The sequence below is a fragment of the Equus przewalskii genome, chromosome 20, assembly GCF_037783145.1.
Source record: "Equus przewalskii isolate Varuska chromosome 20, EquPr2, whole genome shotgun sequence".
Lineage (NCBI taxonomy): Eukaryota > Metazoa > Chordata > Mammalia > Perissodactyla > Equidae > Equus > Equus przewalskii.
Genome location: NC_091850.1, coordinates 26,232,584 through 26,251,061, shown reverse-complemented (window position 1 = coordinate 26,251,061; position 18,478 = coordinate 26,232,584). Strand labels below are relative to the sequence as shown.

The following is an 18,478-nucleotide window of genomic DNA, read 5'->3' as shown; positions in this document are numbered from 1 at the left end:
TTTTTGTAGCTGCCTTTCTTCCTCAGCCGTTACTTCTGTTTGAATTAGTTCTGTCTTACCTCCGTCTCCCGCACTCCTTTGCTTTGGCTGATTAGGGCCAGAAATTCTTTCATTAAGTCACTTTATAGTGCAATAACAACATTTACTATTCATGAAGTCGCCCCTCCATAATTTTTAAGTCTTTCCATGTGTCTGGAAGCTTATTTCTGCTCTTCTCATTTTACAGAGTGCCTCTCTTCCTTCCCAACACAAACTAAAAAGAAAGAGGAAAAAGTGGGGGGTGGATGGGGTGGAGATAACATCCAGATTCTTTAAGTGTTTTTAATCCAGTAAAATTTCCCTTTGGACTCAAACAGCTCCCTGGTGAAACTGACTGCGGACCTGAATTCCAGACTAAAAATTAAGAGCAAAGGACGGCAGAAACAAATAACAGAGTCAGCTCTATGCCATGAAAACCGCTATGTTGACTGGGGCTCCATGGTTTTAACCCATTCATTTTTTTCCCCTTTTCTAGAATTCTTGCTTAATCTTTCCAGCCAGTTTCCAGCAAGCAGGCAAACACCATCTAAACGCTCAGGGCTTTGGGGTTTTAAAACAAGTTAGTTCAGTCTTTTGGGCAGATACTTTCTTAAGAATGCGGGTGTGAGACAAAGTTCACATTTTAATGCCATCCGTTGTCAGTCACCAGGAAAAAACTTCTCCAGGGCACAGACCAGGTCCCTAGCCTTTGTCACAAGGCGAAAGAAACACCCTTCGAGGAGTTAATGAGGCGGTTAGCTGCCACACCGGCGTCCTACCACGGCTGCCCGCAGAGCTTTTAAACAAGCACACAGACACACACACACACACAAAAGGGAGGCGCTTGTTAAATGTCACAAGCTGGACATCTGGAGGCCGACCCCAAAGGTAAGATGCATTCCGTGGACGCATTCCTCGGATGTCAGGCCACAAACCCGCTTGTTTCCCCAAGCACAGTGTTATTTCTAAGATTCCCCAACAGTCCCAGGTCTGCACCCTAAGCGGGGAGAGAGCAAAGGAAGGAAGAAGGTCGGAAAAAATGGAGCCAAAGGGAAGAAGGATTTGAAAGCTACTCACAGGCTGGCTAGCGCCTCCGCGAAGCGAGCATGACTCCTGGTGCCCGAGCCTCCAGGCTGCCGCGCAGCCGACCGGGCGGCCGCGCTTAAATAGCCGCCGGCCGGGAGGGAGCCTCGGAGCCGCGCGGCCACTCCCGGCAGATATGGTTCTAATCAGATGCTGGCAGCTGAGGACTCCCCAGGAATGCGCCGGGATGTTTTTGCTGCCTGGGCTTGGTAACTCCCCCTCAACGTGTCTGCTGAGTCTTCCAAACTTAACTGTTTATTAACTCGGGCTGCAGTCATGCAGAGGACCCGGATCCCCTCGGCTCGGCAGCCCCGCCAGCGGGGGGCGATCGCAGGGAACCGACGCGAAGGGGAGGAGAAAGGAGTAAGGGCTCAGTCCACAGCCCCAGGCTCGTGGGGCTGGGGACGCGGGACAGGGCGGGGTGCAAATAAGGACAGGAAAGGGAAACTCCGCGGGAAAGGGGTGGGATCCACCCGACCTTCATTTCACAAATTCCTTCTCTGGATTGCCACTTGGAGTGATGTGGCACACGAAGTCGTCCTGACCCGTAGGGGCCCCTTTGAACAAAGGGCTGCGTTTACTCCTAACTTTGCTGGCAAGAGGCAGTGGATCCCAGCTCAGGTCTGCTGTTTCCACAGTTGAACGTGTATTGCCCCCTTTAAAGGAATTCGTGTCTCTTTCATTGCAGATGTGGGTGCACTTAAATCGGTGGGAAATCTGTGTGTGTATATGTGAAACATACTGTATTTATGTATGAAATATAAACCTGTATATACAGATATAAAAACAATTCTCTTTCTATGAAATCGATATAAACAAAAATGTTCACGTCTATATAACCTATGTAAATAAGCTATATATCTGATATAAACAAAGATTGTATACTGGCTTCCCTCACAGTGTGTCCATCCACGTGTAGACACAACAAGACTTTATTCCCCACTGATTTCCATAGTGTCTCCTGTACCTCCATGAAAAATATAAAATATGAGAAAGGAAATATTTGAAAATGTCGACATACAGTGTTGAGCAGATCTTAGTGAACCTTAACAAGCTGGGAATTCATTTTCTCCATCTTTTAAAGTCATGAACAATTGTAAAGCATCCCCACAAGCTCTGTTACTTTTTAAGAATTATGAAATTACTCTTATGAAAAGCATGCCTATGTTCCCTTTTATTTATTTATTTTTAAGTGGGAGATAGTGTGTTAAATGTGAAAGCGCCAAATTGTGACTTGGAGGGGAAGGGGTTATCGATTTTATTGAGTAAGCAACACACAGTGGATTTGCATTTTACCTCTGGAAACTGGGGGTTCAAATTGGGCACATGGGACACCAAGGATGTATTTTGTGGTCCCAGCCTAGCCCCGACTGCAAAGCCACTGTGTAATTTGGGGCGATTGAATGTGAGTGGCAGTCCCTGCTCTCAAGTAGGTCAGGCTTGGAACAACCAGGCACCCAGGGGCCCAGAGCAGCACGACTGGCGACAATGAGAATATTACCTCTCTTGGCCTCTACTATTTCTACCATCTGCCTCTCCTCACACATGGGGATGCAGGGATGGGGAAGGTGGTGCTGATAGTTTTCAATATTCCTCTGAGCTAATTTGCTATTATTAAAAAAAAAATGACTTCGTATGAATGACAAGAGATATATAAACTTTAGTCTTAGGATGGTATTTATAACATTTGTGCAGAGAACTTGAATTCTGGTACATCTTAGGATGTAGTGCTTTATTTCTGAGATCCTGAAGTCCAGAGGGATGGTTTCAATTCCAAAGGCCGAATAGCTGGAAAAATGACAACTGATTTCAGGCAAATAGAGGCTTTGACAATTCGAAAGAAATGAATCCCTCTCTTATCCTTAATATGTAACACTTTCTCAACTCAGAAGTGACAACCCAGATGTATTTTTTAAAGACTCTGACCAAGAAATGTTAATTTATGTTTACTCTTCCCCACCAAATGGAAGGGGTTTGTCTAAGAAAGCCAGAGGAAGAAAATATTTCATCTACCATGAGCTGTAGTTTCAAGAGAAGACTTTGAGGAAAAGAGTTCGGTTATGAGCAGTGGGCTCACACATACAGCTATAATGGACAGCTCTGTCATTATACACAGAAAGCTTAGGGGTCGACAGTGGAGAACTCTGATTTGAAGTGCATTTTTATTTCTCTGGGATGCTGATATTGCTTCTGGCAATAATTCAGTGTCCTGCTCACATTAAGGAAAAAAAAAGAAAGAAGAATGAAAGTAAATTTAACCCTTTTTATCCCTGGTGAAACGTAGCCTTCTGTCTCCCTGAAGTTGATCACTTTTCAGTAGGTCTAACATGAGCACCATTGCTGCTGGAGCGTCAGATCCAAGCCCACTCAGACGTGAACCCTGCCTAAACCATGGTGTTTTCTTCTCACCGCTGAAATTCACATTTAGAAAATTCAGGTGAGGAAAATTCAATGCAATATTTGAAAAACTAGGATCCTTGCATGACTCTTCTCCTTGTACAAAACCTGCCTGTGAGGAAGAAGGAAAAAAAGTAAAAAACTGACGGCTGTGCTCCCCGCCGAGGAGAGGGGTAGTTAATCCCGTGATGGCTTGCTGAAGAATGCATGGTTTATTATTAAAGTAATCTCTTAAGATTTTCCTGGAATGTGCTTCCACAGCAACTCTGCCTGTGTGAGCTATCCTATGTGTCTGTCTTTTCTTCTATAATTAAGCTGTTTCTTTTTCCCCCCTTAGCTCACAGACCTACTGCTTTCTCTGTCCCTTCACCAGCTCTTCTTCTACCCTCTTCTCTACTGCTCTTGTTTCCCTTAAACATCCCATTGAGTCCTGCCATTTCCCATGAACTGGAAGTGGCACTTGGGACTCTGCCAGAGGTTAACCGTCTCTGCACCTTGATGCCTTGCTGGACATTTCCAGATGTTCTGATCAAACAAGGGCTGGTTGAAGTCTGTGGATCTAGCCAGGTCACAGCTCTTTTTCTTCTTCTTCAGTGTCATAAAAAAATGAAGAGAATAGCTATTGTTCCCAGAATATGTTCTTTGACCTTGGCTGGTCAGGCATATTTATAGATGCATAAAAACTGGCCTTATCAGATTTGGCTGTTGGCAAGGTAGGACAAATATTAGAGGTTTTTTCTATCAGCCAACTATCTATCTATCTATCTATCATTTTTCTAAAATATTTAGAAACTAGTCTCATTGAAGGCAAACTGTTTTTGTTTTTTGGTTGCTTTTCTTTGTTTTCTTGATTATACCTGTTTAGCACTTCAGAGCTCAATACTTATCGACTTGTGATGTGAAATATTTGCAAAACTCAAATGGAATTTCAAAAGTTAGCATGTTGTAAGGTGAAGGACATTTAAAAATTCAGTATAATCGATTTATGTAACTAATTACATTTTGCTACCAATATAAATTTTTATAACAAGAAGATGTAAAGGGGAAAAGAGCACTCCTGTGAATTACTGGTTACAATATTACCTTATTTGGAAAACAAGTTGGAAAGAGTTACTAAAAATAAAAATATATATTATCCTCCAAAATACTGATATTAATTATTATTGTAACAAACAGTTATACAGTTCTCGATCCTATGAATAAGAATCTGTCCCCTGGAAAGAAAGCATACATATACAATGCAAAGATATTAATTGCTGCATTGTCCATAGCAGCAGGAACCTGGGAACAAATTACATCTGTCAATAGGGGAATGATTGAATAAGTTATGATTCATCTGTGCTGTGAAATCGTATGCAATCATTGGAAAGATTAAGTTAGAGTTAAACCTTGTAACATGGAAGGATTTCTATTAGGTATTGTTGAGTGAGAAAAGCAAGATACACAAAAAATGTAAAATATTTTTCTATTTTAGTAATGCAAAAAACAACATCTACCCATATAGCTTTGAGGATATGTGTTTGTGTGAGCATGTGTGATTATACAGGAGATAAGAGACTGGATTGCAGTATAGATTACTGAGGAGCTGATGGAGATGAGAGTAGGCAGGGGAGAAAAAGGTGGGGAGAGCTGTGCAAAAAGGGAAAAGAAATTCAAATAGCCTGTACACAGATATGGATATAGATCACATTTGCGCATCTAACAGAATGATATATGCACAGATTTGCATAATTTAAAAAAAATACACCAAATGATTTTAACATAAGGAAAGAGAAGAATTTTAAAAGCAATTCCATAAAATAGCTTTCATTGAGGTGTTTTCCTCAAGGTCTTTCAAAAGTGACTATGGTCACGTGTCGTTTCAGTGATACATTCTGAGAACTGCATCATTAGGAGGGTTTGTTGTTGTGCAAACATCATAGACTGTACCTACACAAACCCAGATGGTATAGCTATGTGGTGTTAATCTTATGGGATCACTGTCATATATGCGGTCCATGGTTGACCAAAACATTGTAATGTGGCACATGACTGTATTCCTCAGTGTTCTCCTGACCTAATTCAGCCTCTACTTTCTAAACTTTCTAAACTTTAATGCTCACAAAAGACATCCTGGAAGCTTGCTACCAGGGCAAATTCCTGTGTCTAGCCCCAGAGACCTAAACTGGAAAGATGTGTGGGTGGGTTGCTGAGGAGTGTGAAGCGCCTGGGAATCTGCATGTTTAACCAGCACTTCTGGGTGATGTAGATGTTTTAGTCTTGGGGACCACACTCTGAGAAGCACTGTGTTTCCTGTGGTCAAGAGGATACTCATTTTGTCCTTCTCTGAGCAATGAGAACCGTGTGGAGGGGGAGCACTGCCAAGATGAAGGAGGCAAGTGCCGTTGGTTTTTAGACACTGACCTTTCTCTCTCCCCTTGGCTCTCTGCAGCCTCAGACAGTCCTGGTTCAGCTGATGACTTCTCTCCCTGCCCTCTCCCCTGTTAAGACTTATTTTCAGAGAAAATTTTGATATCAGCCATTTGCATTGACCTATCAGCAGATATTCATGTTTCTGGTCCTCTCTCTTACTGTGGAGCGCAAGGCACTGCTCATTGTTAAAGGGCTCTCAGGCATCAGGAAGAACAGGGACAGACTTTTTTTCCTATTTTGGAGCAGGTAGAGGCGAAGTCAACTCTACCCTACACCCAGGTTAAGGTTACCCAGAAAGAGAGAAGATTATAGGATTTCCAATTCCTGGGACAACCCGCTGCTACCCCTGAAGTCATACTACATCTTGGATTCAGGGAGGCCATTTGAAAATTGAAACTCTGTTTTATGTACATGATTTCCTTTATTATATAGCAAAGGAGAGTGGGTTTTAGGATCTGATCCGAGTTAAAGTCCTGGCTCCACCTCTTACTAACTGCAAGATTTAAGGCAGTCTCAAGGACTCAATTTCCTTATCTATAAAACAGGCATTTTCTGTCTTCCCCTCCCATTTTGGCTTTTGGTGGGAAGCAAAGGAAATCATATTAATGAGAGGACTTTGGAAAGTTTGAGACTATACAAATACTATAAATTATGTAAAAATTATGCAAAAAGTACATTATTACTAGAAAGGTGTCCTTGTCCCAAATTATTTCCATCACCATTATCAGAATTTGCATTATTAGTAAATCATGTGTTTCGATAACTATGCTCCTCTGACTGTAGTGAACTGACTCCACACCTGGGATAGTCCCAGACCCTGATTTTCTCACATATTAGTGAGGATTACTTTATTGGATCAATTTCATCTTGTCAAAGTGAGATGAGTGAATTTTTCCTGAAATGGGGCTATTACAAGGGGAGAGGGGCCAGCCCGGTGGTATAGTGGTTAGGTTTGTGTGCTCCACTTCGGCAGCCTGGGGTTCACAGGTTCACATCCCAGGCATGGACCTAGCACTGCTCATCAAGCCACTCTGTGGAGGGATCTCACATAAAATAGAGGAAGATTGGCACAGATGTTAGCTCAGGGCCAATCTCCCTCACAAGAAGAAAAGGGGGAGAAAAGGCAAAAAATGAGAAAATGGACACTAAAGACCAACTTCTTTTACTTCAGAGATATTGCTACAGAGAAAGGGTGGCTCACCATCCATAGACATTCAATTCAATCCAAAAAAATTTCTACTCCACTCCAAGTATGGCCACACGATGTCCTGGAGTTCCTGAACCAGCTTAATAGCCTCAGTTCTAAACTGGAACAGCTGCTTGTGAATCAAGAAAGAATACTGTTTGCTGTATTCATGTAATACTCAGGCTCCAAATCACTTCTTATTAGAGAATGGAGAGAAACCATATCTGAAATCCAGCGTAATTTAAGTCCTTAATAATTTTGAAGCTTATGTATATGTGTGTGACCATGCTTACGTGCATTTTCTGAGGAAGTGCACCATAGATTTCATTGGCTTATCAAAGGAGCCCCTGACATAAAGCAAGGTTAAATTCCATCGCATTATGAGTATATAGCCACATTCTTCCTATGCATTCTTATCTGAGGATTTTCTCTGAGTCTTGTGTACCAATCTGATATTTGTCCTCACAACATCATTGTCAAACAGGTTAGGGCAAGGATTCCTTTTTCTAAAGGTTAAGAAATGTAAGCACCGAAATCTTGATTTACTTCTGTTTACAGAGTTACAGCCAGAACTAGAACTATTACTCAACTCTCCTGAGTGACCTGGAACAAATGGCTCCTGCAGTCATGGCCCAACTATAATCAGAGTGCTCAGTGACAACTCATAGGGTTCACTGTATGTTGTATCGGTCTGTCCACTCCTGGAAAAGAATATCTGTTGTGGATACCCCTTCATGCGAAAGACATTGGCAAATGGAAGGTGTCCAAAGCAGGGCCACTTGGACAGTGAGGGAACTTTCCTGGGGACTGAGAACCACCAGGGGCTCTGCCAGTGTAGACTGACTGAATTGGGCAAGTGTAGCCAGGGCGAGAGATACCTTGGGCAGGTGAGGTGGGGTAGGGAGGGGAGATCTGTGGACAGGAGAGCTCTTGCCAACCATCCGAAGGCTTGTCATGTGGAAAGTCAATTAGAATCCTCTCTTTGGTCACAGATGGTGGGAGGGGATCCTGTCCTGGGTTGAATAGTGACCTCCAAGGTTCATGTCTACCTGGAGCCTCAGAATGGGTCTCATTTGGAAATAAGGAAATGCAGGTGTGTAATTAAGATGAGGTCATCCTGAATTATATGAAATCTCACCTCCTTCAGTGAATCTTTTTATCTGCCTAGTGGTACTTTTTGGTTAGAATAACTTGACTTTTTATTAATCCTATTTTGCATTTAGCACAACTCTGGAAGCGCTGTGTCTCGGTGTGAATCCCAGCTCTAGAGTTCACCAGCTGTGTGATCTGAGAAAAACTGCTGAACTTCTCTTCTATAAAGAGAAGGAAATAATAGAACCTCTTTTGCAGAGTTGTTATGAGGATTAAATAAATTAATCTGTCGAAAGGATTTGCAGTAATTTTCAGCCCATAGCTGAGGATAAGGTGAATTGGTCTGAATATTTTAAAAGAACAAGTATAAAAATATTAAGTAAATTTGAAAATAAGTTTACTCTAAGGCTCAGAAATTTCACTTCTAAGTCAACTTAGAAGAACTCCAACTCATTTGCCAAGAAATATGTCTAAGAATGCTTAGAACAGCAAAAAGTAGAAGCAACTTACACGTTCATCAACAGGAGAGCAGACAAATAAATTGTGGTGCATGCATCCATTGGGAATACTCCAGCAGTAATAGGAATGACAGGGATGTATGACCCAGAGCTGCTTGTAGCAACACAGATGAATCGATTAAGCAGAACAAGTCACAGATGAATACATAAAGCACGATACCATTTATACATGCTTTAAAATGTGAAAAATAAAATTACTCATACTTAGAGACATAACTATTCATATAAATGAATATAAAGATGCATGAGAAGGATAAATCACAAATTCAAGATGGTGGCTTCCTTTGGGGGAAGGCAGAGGGAAAAATAAGAGAGAGCTCCGGCCATTCTCGTCACTTTTTTTCCTAAGGCTGGATGCGGGGTACTTGGGTGCATATTGTTATACTTTTATGTCTTTTTATATAGAAGCTTTTCTAAGCCCTTAGCAGATGTGAATCAAAAACCTCTTATTATCTCCATTTTACAGATGGAAAAACTGAGGGAAGTGATTAAGGTCACAGAGCTAGTAACAGGCAAAGCCAGGCTTCGAACCTAGGTGGTCTAGTTCCAGGAGCTGTGACTTAACTGCTACGCAAAGTTGACTTTCATTTAGTATTTTATAAAGAAATGAAAAGGCAGTAAGTGACGTTGACTCTTCAACACAACTTTGGAACACACGCTCATCACGTTCACTGGCTTGTTGCTCTGACCGCTCCTCACCTTCAGTTCTCCAGTCCCCTGGTTCTTCTCTGTCCCACTTTGGCTTTGTACCTCAGCTGCTGTTGCTCCTCTCTCCTCCCTGGATCAATGGCCTCATTTGGATTCATTTTTCTGGCTTTCATCAAGACCTAGGCACCCTTTCCAGGCCATCTGTGATGTTTGGACTTTGACCAAAGAAAGAAACTTCTGTCCTGACCCTCAGCCCGGGTCTGGCCCTGACTGGACAATGGTCAGTGAGAGGGAGATGAGAAGATGGGAAGTTATACACTACAGCTGAGCACTGCAATGAAGAGCCACTGAAAATGAGTATTTCTTTGAGAAAAGTTTTAAAAGAGATTGGGTAAAAGTGGAGGTGGTAGCGTGTGTGTGTGTGTGTGTTGGTTCAAGATATAAGCTGCAGTTTTTTAGAAGAAATATTGGTGGGAGATACAAGTTTTGGGGATGATTCAAAATAACCAATATCCCTCAATCAAATTCTACCTGACTTTCAGCTGTAATCACTCCATCTAAATGGAGTTACACTGAATTTTTCCCCATGGCAAGGAACCATACTTATTTTGGTTAATATTCAGACCAACCCTCCTCCTCAGTCTCTCCTTGGTGAAAGAACCTTTCTCCAGGCTAGCCTAGGGAAGGAAACCTCATCACTTGCTTCTACTGGGAGTGGAGCCACAGCTCCTGAAACCCATGCCACTGTCCTCTGCCCACACAGCTGTTGCTTCAGTTGTCTGTGAAAGAACTGAGCTCACCAAAAGTGCATTTGCTAAAGAAGCACCACCCGTGAAGGCTAGGCTAGGTGCGGGTTTGGGTGGAGGGAAAACCAGCCTAGAGCTCTGTAGTTATTGCTGAAAATGCTTAAGTCCTGTAGACATTTTGCTGAAGCCCACCAGGAAATGTATAATCATAAACTTTATATGTGTTTATCTGTCAGGTGAACACTCTCTATTGTTTTGGCTTGTATTGAGACAGTTTTTACACTAATATTAGACATTCACTACATCTAGTAATTTAAAAATGCTCTTCTCTCTCTCTCTTTATCTCTCTCTAATACACACACACACACACACACACACACACGTTTATATTTTATTGTGATTGAGTTTGAGTTATAGGCAATACTATGTTGGTAAACGATGTTTCTGAATAAAAAAGCTCTGATTTATTGTGTTTGCTGATTTCCACGGGGTCTCTCCCCCCACCATGGCTTATTTCAAGGTATCATGTGATGTCACTGAATGTAGAGATGGAAACAGATGTGCGCAATCAGCTCTTAGAGCGTCGGCACCGACCCCAGCACGTCCCTGGTTATAAGGGATGCATCAGCTTCTTTCTCTCCTAATGTGTTAACTACTGAAGGGGCTTTTTTCCAACATTCTTGGCCAATAATAGTCAGTCAAATTGATTAATCAACTACCTATAGATGAAGAATATCAAATGAAGTCTTTCTGGAACATGATGTCTAAAGATCTGGACCACAGTGACTAGATATTTAAATAGAATAATGACTTTTATTTTCCTAATCCACACTGTGGTACAGTGAAAATCACATGGGACTGAAATTAAGCACATATAAATTAGAATCCTGGCTCTGTCATTAACTGTGACTGGACAAATTGCTTAACTTCTCTGAACCTTAAATTTCTTATGTGTAAATTGGAAAATAATGCCTATGGTGCAGGTTTATCTTGAGAATTAAATGATATAATAATGGATGTAAAATAACAAATTCCTGGCAAATAGCAGGCTCTGTGATAGCTATCATTGTTAATTGCAGAAAAAAGGAAATGCTCAGATTCTTCTTATTTTAAGATTTTCTCATAAAAAGAATTAAACTTTTGGTGCTTGCCTCCATTGTCTAAAAATGAATACTAACAGGTGACAAAATACTTGATAATACAATAGATAAGTATCAATGGAAAAAATTTGGAACATTTTTATATCTTATTCTTGTCACCTGGTAGCTTCTAACTACCTCCACTGCTACCACTGTGGTCCAAACCATCACCATTTCTCACATGGATATTGAAATAATCTCTAACTACTTTGGCTCTGATCCCTCCCACAGTCTATTGTCAACATAGTAGCCAGAGATTCACATGAAAAACGTCCAATAATATTACACTGTTGTTTAGAATCCTTCAATAACTCCCATCTCCAAAAGAGTCAAAGCCAAAGTCCTTAGAAATAGCCTCCAAGGCTGTATTGATGTGCTCTCCACCCCCATTACCTTTGTAACTGCCACTCTTACCCATCTTTCTTTCATTTGCTCCACACATCAGGCCCATTCACATCTCAGACCTTCACACTTGCTATTCTTTGCCTGGATTATCTTTCTCCACACTTATGTCTGGTTAGCTCCCTAACTACTTTAGATAGCTGCTCACATGTTGCCTTTTCATGGAGAGTAGCTTTGACCATTGTACTGGTTGAACAGTGTCCTCCAAAAATTCATGTCCATCTGGAATTTGTGAAGGTGACCTTATTTAGAACTAGGGTTTTTGCAGACGTAATCAAGATGAGGTTATACTGGCTTAGGCTGGGCCCCAAATTCAACAACTGGTGTCCTTATATAAAAAGGGAAATTTGGACACAGACACATAGGGAAGGCAATGTGAAGATGCAGGTAAAGGTTGGAATGACGCAGCTGCAAGCCAAGGTACACGAAGGATCGAGGCTGTTAACAGAAGCTAGGAGAGAAATACGAACCAGATTCTTCCCTAGAGCCTTCGGAAGGAGCAGGGCCCCGATGCCTCCTTGATTTCAAACTTCTAACCCCTAAAACTGTGAGATAGTAAGTTTGTCTTGTTTTAAGCCACCTAGATTTTAGTAATTTGTTACAGCAGCCCTAGAAAGCTAACAAAAACCATTTGATTTCAAATTGCTGCCCTACTATCTTATGACCTTTTCTCTGATTTACGTTTTCTCCATAGCAACTATCACTAACTGACAGAGCCCGATGATTTCCAAAGGTTCCTTAAGCAATACATTTCACTGACTATAGCTATCAGCAAATCATTGCAGTCTCCAAACAAGATTTAGCTGTCCCTTCTCACCTACTCTTCCAAACTGGAAATGTCTATCCTTAACGTGCATGACATTCCTTCTCTAGTAAGGAGAATGCCTGCTAAACTTGTCTGACTTCTTCTACTGTTCCTCTTGTCCCAGGTTCAAGAAAATAGCTGCACGTAGTAAGTTACTCCACCAATACAGATCCATTAAAATAAATAAAACCACAAAGAGAGAGTATAAATTGTGTAATTTGAGGATCTGATTTCCACTAGGTCTAGACTATGGGTCTGCTATATTCTATACTTGGCATATGGACAGATCAAATTGATTCCTGCCATTTGGTGTTTGAAAGACCACTTCTATGAGATGCTGCAAGAAGTACACAGCAAACTATGAAGTTTATTTGCAGTAGCTTGAATCGAATCAAGCCCCTTCATATATCTACCAATTTAGGGGAAATACACAAAGGGAGAATCTAATTAAATGGCGGCACCAAGCATGACAGTCAAATCCAGAATGTGGCACATTCTGCAGGACAAATGACCTGCTTTCTTCCATGTGTCAATGATGGTAACACAAAGGAGTGGGGTGGGATGGGGAAGATTGCTCTAGATTTATGGAGACTTAAAAGAAAATAAAACTATGTAATTTCATGAGTCTTGTTCGGATTCTGATTCTAAGAAACAAAACATTAAAAGATATTTTTGAGACAGAAATTAGAATTTAGAAGATGTTAAGGAATTATTGTTAATTTTGTCAAGTGTGTGAAGGTATTGTCCTTATGTGTTAGAGATGTGAAGTGAAGTATTCAGGGTGAGATGATATATCTTGGATTTTCTTTAAAATAACCTATTCCATCCCCCAAAGTGAGAAGGAAGACAAAACAAGATTGTTGAAGCAGACTGACGGCTATATGGGGGTTCAGTATACAGTTCTCTCTATTTTTGTTTACATTTGAAAATTTCCGTAATAAAAAAATTAAAGATCACTGCTACCATTAGGTGTTCCATGAAGTTCGTTCATTCATTCATTCACCATTTTCCACGTGCTAGTTACTGCTGGGTTGCCAGTTGGGTGCTATAGATAAACAAACCATAGCTTCATTCTCTAAGACTTCCAAGATTTACCTCAGAGAGCTTCCCACATGGAGTTATTTTATAGGAAAACTAATATTCTTTCAGCATTTAGAAACTCAGAATTCAGACTCTCAATATCATAGTACCTCTTGACCGAGAAAGTGGCTTTGTTTCCCTAATTCTCCTCCACAGGGGACCCAGACATCTGTGTGTGCTGGAGGAGCACCTTCTGGGATCAAGGATCAGTTGAGTCACATTAACCACTCTCTGCTCAACATTAGGTCTTCTCAGAAGGCCCAGGCCTACCCCGCTTTTTGAAGCCCCTGTGCTCCCAAGTGCTTTTTCTCTGGGTTACTGATTTCAGACTGGAGTCAGATGATTTGCAAAATGATTTCGTCTTTCCTGTCTGCTTCACACCACGGGGCAAGGAGAACAAATAGGTACAAAGTCTGTTTGGCTTCTAAGCCCTAGAAAGAGGCCTGTATTGCTGTCATGTGCTTGTCTGATGAGATGTCCCAGAGTTTGCTTTTTCTTTTTCCTGGCTTCCTAAAGTCAGGATATTAATCTACAAAGCTTCAAGTAGATTTCCTTTCAGGGGCATCTTTGGTAGTCAGGATATGGCTCCAAAAGGCAATTCTACGAAGGTATATTTGGGGGATGGGGGCCTTCACTTCTCTTCCTTATGCTTTGTTCTTGAGCATTAATGGCACCTCTACTAGGGAACAAAAAAGGAATAGAGCTAGGAAATTAGTTTGACCTTGATGAAGATGATGCTGATTATGTGTTTTTTGCAGGCAACTTTATAGTTTAATAAATTTTCAAATATATTCTCATTTGATCCTCATATCTGTCTTGCAAGTTAGACCAGTATAATTGTCTCCATTTTAAAGACAATCAAATTGGGTCTCAGAGAAGTCAGGGAACTTCTTCAAGTGCGTGTAGATTCCTGGTGAAGGTGCCAAGATTCAAACCAATTCTTCTGACTCTTATTACCCTTCCCGGTGGCCTTTCAACGCCTCTGAATGATCTCTTAAATGTTTGATGAAGGAGAAGGAAGAAAGACATAGATATCCGTAACATCTCCATTAGCACAGATGCTGTGAACTTAGCTATGCTTTATTTTTATTTTTTTGCTAAATGCATACTGTTTTTCATCTCCAAGTATCTCTGAGCATTATAATGTAAAATCTTAGTGTCTTCTATTTCTATTTTGCCTAAAATATTTTAATTGGATCAGAAAATTATTTCATTACTATATGTAATATAGGGTACAATTCAGGGCTTTCTCCAAACAAGTTGTTCTCCACACAAGGTGATTTCTTGCTGCGTAAAGATAGGCTTCTTCTGGTTTATGCCCGCCATCAAGATCGGACAACTGTCCTTTGTTATTTGGCTTAGTGTGAGTCTCAGAGTAGTGATAAGTCAGCACACTTGTCCCCTGTGAAGAAAGATTGCCCAGAGGACCTGCGAGGGGAACTGGAATGGCTCTTCATGGCCATCTGGTTCTTCTTAGCTGAGGAATGCTCACCGGTTATGTCAGCCCTGAGCAAAACTCATAGAAAGAGACGTAGCCTTCCATCCAAGCGGGGAAAGCAATGTGAGAGACTAGCGGTAAGGTCGGGAATGAGGTGCTGTTCACACAAAAAAGTCAAACCTGACGTGAATCAGATGGGAAACTTACTCTTTGGATTGGGAAATATTTTGGGCTGAAATCATCTTTTTGAAGAATTTGTCTTATTCATTATTATTGAACAGTCTCCAAGCTGAACAGCCATGTAAGTCTGGACACGATAAATATTCAGGGATTTTTAAAAAAGCCATAAAAGGAATACTTTAACTGAAGAAGTAAGTAAGGATACTTATTGTTTATCTGAATGGATCTTCTTAAAATATAATAGAAGATACTTGTTCTAAAGAACACAAATGCTAATGATGACACAAAATCATAGGATAATTTATTCATAACAAGGAAGGCTGAAGTTTGAGATTCCTTAGTAGAAGAGATACTTTTTCCAGTCCCACAGAGGGTGCACTGGGCTGGGATATAGCTGACCTCGTGGCTAATACTGACACAGCCACTGCTTTGTGTCTTATGGCAAATGACTAATTTCTATGTGTGGCATTCTTCAATTTGAAAAATACTTGTCCTTAATATCATGATAAAAGAGAGAAAATCAATCATGACAGAAATGTTATATAAAATACTTGTATTATTGAAAGAGCTATCATTAGACATTTTTGTTGTGAAAGGAGAATTAAACATATCAAGTTTCTGCTTTCAATTGATTTACGTAAATCCTAAAAAATTTTAAAATGCAAATAATTTGACAATGCTCCGAGTTAGAGGTCATCTTACTTTTTACGGGACTGTGCAGCTAAGCATACAATGTGCTTAGTTAGCAAGGTTCATGTTTATTAACCCTTCTCCAAATTACAAATGAAAGACCAGGCAGCAAAAGATGTAATGCGCACTGAGTGTGCGATATGTCTACAGAGTCTGAATAAATACACGCCCCAAAGCAACTGGCCTTGCAAAATTGAAAGTGGATTATGACCCTCTTAATAATAATAATGATATTAGATGCTTCATATTTGTCTCCTAGCAACTAAGTAATATGGATGCGGAAAGAAATTTTCTGAATATGCCTTTAATCATCATTATTATTATAACATATGTAACTAGAGTATTTTAAAAATGTATCCACCTATATAACCTCCTTTCAGTTATAACATGAATATTATGCAGACCCAACTACTGGATTATATGGCAATGAAGACAGATATTCTAATTCAACCTTCTGGAAAGTAATTAAATGGAATAGTATTTTCTCTCATTAAGTCTACAGGCAGATATGAAATATTGAGTAAGCTTTTTAACTCTTCTAATAGCTGTAGAAGTCCTCACAAAAAATTTTCTCTGACATGAGTCCCAGTTTTACTCTTTCATACTCTCCTCTCTCTGTCAATAGAAGTTGAATTTTCTATTTAAAAAAACAGAGTTTCTCTTAAAATTATTAGATTTTATCATACCACATTATATAAAACTGATTTAGTAGAATTAGAAACATTCTTCTTCTTGGGGATACTTTTTAGGACTTACTAAATACTAATAATCAGTCTGTCAGGAATTTTTGGTCTAAATATCATGATTTACTTTCTCTTCAGCTTAATGTTTTTTGGGAGGTGGAGTGGAGTGGATTGGGGTGGAGAAAGAATATCCCTTTAAGAGTTACTATAGCAATACAACTTGCTGTTGAAACTGTAAACATTGATGAAGGCTCGGAAGGTGACACCCTACAAAAAATATTTCAGTCATTCTGAATAAGACCTGAAACAACATTTCTACAAAATTTAACTATGCGTAAAAGCAAGACTCTCTGGCATCCAAATAAAAATAATTCTACCTCTATTAGAAAGCAAGCCTAAATGAAATGGAAATCATATTTACTCTCACTTCCCTCTCGCCACACTCTGAGAAGAAGAAAGAGACTGAGACAGAGAGAGGAAGGAAGGAAGAAAAGCAAGCTGAATCAAACAAAAACTATCTGGACATATTTTAGGAATGTTGCATGCATATGTGTGTGTTTATGATTGTGTGGGGATGTGTATGCTGGATTTCAGCTAAAGAGTATTTTCTGCGTCTCCACAATTTCTACACCAGCTTGAAACCAAATAATATTTAATCAGTTCCATAAAAATGCCAAAATCAGAAAAACATGCATGAAAAAGGCAGCAATGAGAAGAAGGCATGCTATATATGTTATAGCTGACCACAAACGTCATTCACAAAACAAGCAAGTGGCCTACCCAGGAATTTTCCAAATGCTTTTTTTGGGAGAAGTTAACTCCCATACAGAGAGCTTCAAAATAGAAGAGGAAAATGACAGGTTAGTGCAGACCCTTTTTACTAATTTATCCCTAAAATAAAGACAGCATCTTGAATTAAAATGCAAGTCCCCAGAGGGTGCTTATGAGAAAGGATCATAAATACAAATAACAATTTAGCATGCCAACCCTTTTCACAGAAACAAAAGCCCCACCCCAGCCAGGAGGAGACCTCTGTGTAAGAGCTCATCCTGCTCTTCCAGCCCGGCCCTGCCTCCCCCGCCTTTGGAAGCTTTTCCACTTCTGACTCTGCTCACTTCTCCTTTTGGTGTTTTTAGAGAATGACAGAGTTTATCCAACAGGAAATACTGGAATAGTTTTTGCAAGACCTCCGTTTCTCTACCACTGGCTTGAACAAGAATAAGGACTACCATGTGGTGTTGCTGAACTTTGCTAAGAGCGCTTTGGGACATTACACATAACATTGGTTTAACTTTAGTTACATTGGGGAAAAATTGAAATGATCTGAGTCTGCATAGCTCCTAGAACCATAGACTTTGAGGATCTTAGAGAATCCCAGGGGTCATCTAGTCCAGTCTCCCACCCAGGACTTCAATTCCTTCTATCATTCTGCTTCTGCCTGCCCCAAGAGGTTATTCAACTTAACCTCACAACACTTTCAGCAAAGGGGATTTCCTGAGGCATTCTCCTGTGTCCTTACCTAGGCTAAATACCTTTTCTATCTGGTCCTCATCAAAAGCAGATACAGTGTACTATTCAGCTACTTTTAGCAAGCTACGGGCTTTGCTTGCATTTTTTTAAGGCTCAGAGACATTGCATAAAACTAGCCCAGATGTCAGCTGATGGATTATGAACTCAGAGTGGGAACCTTGAGTTCCTTCCTGTCTCTGTGGATTCTTGAGAGGAGATGATTTACAGTTTTCCTGGTCACTGCTGGCTTGGAGCTCTTGTTTCTGCTACCTTTTTTTTCAGTTCATGGTTCACTCTGCTGATCATTGCCTGCCGTCTCTGTTTCGTACCACATCAAACTCAACAGTGTTCCTGGACCAGTTCACCCTACCCTCCATATGAAACCTGCCTAAATCAAAACCTTTGTGCATACAGCAGTCTTTTCTGAAGGTGTGTGGAAATGAATGGGATTT

General features: G+C 40.4%; 1 protein-coding gene and 1 long non-coding RNA gene across 11 annotated transcripts in view; one reads left to right on the top strand and one right to left on the bottom strand.

Moving 5' to 3' along the window:
* Positions 1-18,478, bottom strand: part of DAB2 (DAB adaptor protein 2) — a 162,218-nt gene that overhangs the window by 48,565 nt on the left and 95,175 nt on the right. For 2 of the 9 annotated variants that reach the window (XM_008526588.2, XM_070586930.1), the window contains exon 1: positions 1,096-1,552. The exons of 3 other annotated variants lie outside the window; for them this stretch is intronic. The gene's annotated coding sequence lies outside the window, so the exon portion shown is untranslated. Of the gene's footprint in view, positions 1-59; positions 256-1,095; positions 1,553-18,478 lie in introns of those variants that run through there. 4 more of the 9 variants (XM_070586928.1, XM_070586929.1, XM_008526607.2 and 1 more) reach the window with 3 other exon arrangements.
* The window catches only part of LOC139077826 (uncharacterized), a 49,955-nt gene continuing 32,249 nt past the window's right edge, over positions 773-18,478 (top strand). For both annotated transcript variants that reach the window (XR_011530352.1, XR_011530351.1), the window contains exons 1-2: positions 773-906; positions 3,419-3,538. This is a non-coding gene — a long non-coding RNA (uncharacterized lncRNA). The remainder of the gene's footprint in view (positions 907-3,418; positions 3,539-18,478) is intronic.